This window comes from Patiria miniata, unplaced genomic scaffold (genome assembly GCF_015706575.1).
Source record: "Patiria miniata isolate m_02_andy unplaced genomic scaffold, ASM1570657v1 HiC_scaffold_19, whole genome shotgun sequence".
Taxonomy (NCBI): Eukaryota; Metazoa; Echinodermata; class Asteroidea; order Valvatida; family Asterinidae; genus Patiria; species Patiria miniata.
This window is the reverse complement of record NW_024037057.1, coordinates 16,179,229-16,182,915: the sequence shown is the minus strand read 5'-3', so window position 1 is coordinate 16,182,915 and position 3,687 is coordinate 16,179,229. Positions and strand designations below refer to the sequence as shown.

Below are 3,687 nucleotides of genomic sequence, written 5' to 3'. Positions count from 1 at the left end.
GTGCAAAATTGGCTTTTATGTTAATGCAACAAAGCCTGACCATCATTTACGGTGAACCCTATTTCACTTTTGTTTTCAATGTTCTTACTGGATACTCTTAAGTGCTGCGCAGCATCCCTATATTTGATTTTTTACACTTTGTTTAAATTAAAAAACAAAACGTAACTAAACAATTTTGATGTTTCTGTTTTATACTTTGCACACGTAGGCTAGTGAAATCTCTGTTGAGCAGAGAGAAAGCTTGTGGCACTATATGGGAAGGAGGTACATCACCACAACCACACTGCACTTCTGCTCACCAACAGCCTACACATAATGCACGAGAGCCTCTTCCAGCTGCCGTTTGTGAGTACACTGCGTTCTTGGGTCACAAACATCCATGCTCTACTGGGTTTTTCACAACATGCTCTCGACTATCTGAAGAAGAAGTGTACATCTGGAGATGAGACCTTTCAGGTGAGGGATTATTTGTTTAGTTTTTGCTAGTAATTGATTCTATTGAACATTTGGGGAGATTTGGACTTGAAAAGTGTTGTAAGGGTACAATGTTTTATTGCAGATCAGTACAATGCCCAGGATTTTTAGTGAAAGGGACTGATGCAGTAGTATTTTAAACACAACAGGTTTGCACAAATTGCAAAGGGCAGGACATGTTGCTGAATATCAATGAAACAATAATGAAGCCATTTCAGTATTGAATCAATAATCCACATGATCCACTTTCACGATATCTTCTGGGTCTTTTTTTAGGTTGCTGCTACTGTAATCAACATGTAGAATATGATCGAGGTCTCAAGCGAGCATTCGGATATGTTGACTTGGGTATCTTGTCTGAAGAAGACAGTGAAGAGGTAGCTAGTTCAATAGTGCTAGTTTCCACAGGGATCAACTTCAGGCCTAACTTCAACCATCCTGCACATCCCGGCACATCAGTCTATGTGTTTCTTGATCCGCCTCATGATCAAGCTCATCAGGAACCTCGATACTGCACAAGTTTAAGGCAGTAAAGGAGTCATCCAGTGGGAAATGCTGGAGGATCTTAACAAGGTGTCTTGTCTGAAGAAGACAGTGAAGAGATAGCTAGTTCATCAGTGCTAGTTTCAACAGGGATCAACTTCAGGCCTAACTTCAACCATCCTGCACATCCAGGCACATCAGTCTATGCGTTCTTGATCCACCTCATGATCAAGCTCATCAGGAACCTCCTGCACAAGTTTAAGGCAGTGAAGTGGCCTGACCAAGAAGTCATGTAGTGGGAAATGCTTGAGCGTCTTAACAACCCTTCAAGCGATTCATCAACGTCAACTGGCTAACAAAGTCACCGAGAGGTGAGTTGATTATGCAACTATTTCTTATGCACACACACAGTTTTAGAAAGCTGTAAACCGGTAAGGAATTTGTTTCATGTAAGTATATGAGGCTGCTTTTAAAAATTTGCGAGTGCAAGTAGTTATTTGTTGTGAAAAAAATCCCATTCCAGTGGTTTAGATTTTATAATGAAATAAATGCAGTAGGAAAAAAAAAAACAACTACTCTACCAGTCCAAGAAAATTGGGCCATGCCCATTGACTAAATGTTGTCCTTAAAAAGCATGTCTATTGACATGGCATACTTTAAATGTTCTTAAAGGAGTGATAATCCAGGCTTGCAGTAAAACAAATCCTGAAAATTAAATTTGTCAAATTCACCATAGTAATTTTAAAATAATTACTTTTTTCTTTTTTCATTGATTTTTTTATTTACCTGACCCACTTAGCCAATGACAAGCAAAAATCGAAATAAATTATGGTGTGCAACCTTGTCTTGCAAAAATAAAACAATCCACAGAATCCAAATTCCATCCTTTAAAGAGATGTATTTGGAAACTGCATAAGCCTGAAGTCCGTGGGGAATAGGAAAGGACAGTCAAGGAGTTATTAGGTCCTTTTGTACACTTGCAGACTTGGTGGTTAATGCTGATGTTGATACCGATTTTACCGGGAATGGCATCAAATTCCTGTTTGCTTGACTGCTTTCTGATGCTGTCTGTTGTATGAATAAAAAGGTGGTGGTGGAAAATTTAGTATAACCTGCAAATGTTTACAGTTCTATAAGGTTTTGACCCCGACAAACCAGAATCTATTTTCCAAGGTTTATCAAAACCATGACTTATAAATCATGCTGGCACGTTCATTGATTTGTAAATCACAAATGTAGGCAATTCATCATAATCAATGTTTGTAAACCATGATGTTTTGGAAGATCATTATAATGGTTGACAAGCCATGGAAATGTGTATCAATTAATGATTTATAAACAATGACAATCCTGAATCTAACACAAATTATATGGTCAAGCAAAAAAAACGAGACATCAAAGAGAGGTAAAATTGACCATGGGACCAAGTTTCCAATTTTAGGAATTGGGACAAATGTTGCCTAATTGCCTCTGTGTAGTTTTTAGCAAGTAAACAAGGTTCTAAACACTTTCTTGTGATCACTTTGTAAACATTTTGAGTATGAGGTGATAACAAGAAAGTGTAAACACTTTGTGATTACTTGCTAAACAGATTTCTTACAGGACCGGCAAATATCCAAAAAAGGCTGCAAAACAACGAAATCTTCGCCTCCGCATTGACGCTATGCAACCCGGTGATACACAAAAGCGACTCAAACAAGAACGGAATACCATCCTCCACTCCATGCGCAAACGTGCCGAAGTCAATGGCTCTGCACGACTAGACGAACTTGCGGCAGAGGTTGAACGCCTCCATGATGGTGCACAGATGTTCCGTGCAGTACGACTACTCTACCGCCAGCCCTACATCCCTCCTGTGATTCACAACGAACATAGCCAAACCGTAAATGACGCAACAGAAACTGGTAAAATAATTACAGAGTACTTCAGCGACTAATTCTGCGGTGATGTCTCCACGGGCGTGTCTCCTTTTCAAGGAGAGCGCCGTCCAATGCAAACCCCCGTACAGCCTGCAGAGGTGAAGGAAAGCTATGAAGAAACTTAACAATGATCGTTCCTGTGGCTGGGACTCCATGCCTGGCGAGCTGCTCTAAATACGCTGCAGACACCTTGGCACAACCAACAGCTGACATCTTCAACCAAGCACTGGAGGCACATCAACCACTTAGCGCACTGGACGGCGCTACGAAAGACACTTTCTCTTTTGGTCCTCAAACGCATTTACGGGAGGGTGGACGCATTTCTTGCCCCTGGTCAAAGCGGATTTCGACGAGGTCGTGGAACAGTAGATGTCGTCTTTGGCTACCGATGGCTGTGCGCCAAGACCCAACGCTGCAAGAAAAGCGCAGAGATTCTTGGGATCGATGTGAGTCGTGCCTTCGATACCAATCAAGAAGACACCGGCTGATGGAAGTACTCGAGACGTTTCTTGATGAGTCGGAATTGCGCATTATTAGACTACTCCTATCAGAAACATCGTTGGAGCCACGACTGCGGAGAGGTACCTGCGCTCCTTTTGAAACCACCATCGGCACACCTCAGGGAGACAGTCTTTCTCCAGTGTTGTTTGTGATATACCTTGAAGCGGCTCTTCGTGACCTTCGTCAAAAGCTGCAAACACGAAGCAACAGGGACGATAGTCTTCCTCTGGATGTGGCATATGCAGATGATGTAGATTTCGTAAGCGACTCAAGAGAACTCATCGACAGGGTGGAACAAGTTGCACCAGGG

The 3,687-nt window shown here is 41.7% G+C and overlaps 1 long non-coding RNA gene across 1 annotated transcript; it reads left to right on the top strand.

Annotated features, from left to right (window-relative positions):
* The first annotated feature begins 216 nt into the window (after positions 1-216).
* On the top strand, positions 217-3,130 carry LOC119725917. Its single transcript, XR_005270759.1, has 3 exons — positions 217-456; positions 751-822; positions 1,048-3,130. It is a non-coding gene; the product is annotated as an uncharacterized LOC119725917 (long non-coding RNA).
* The last annotated feature ends 557 nt before the right edge of the window (positions 3,131-3,687 follow it).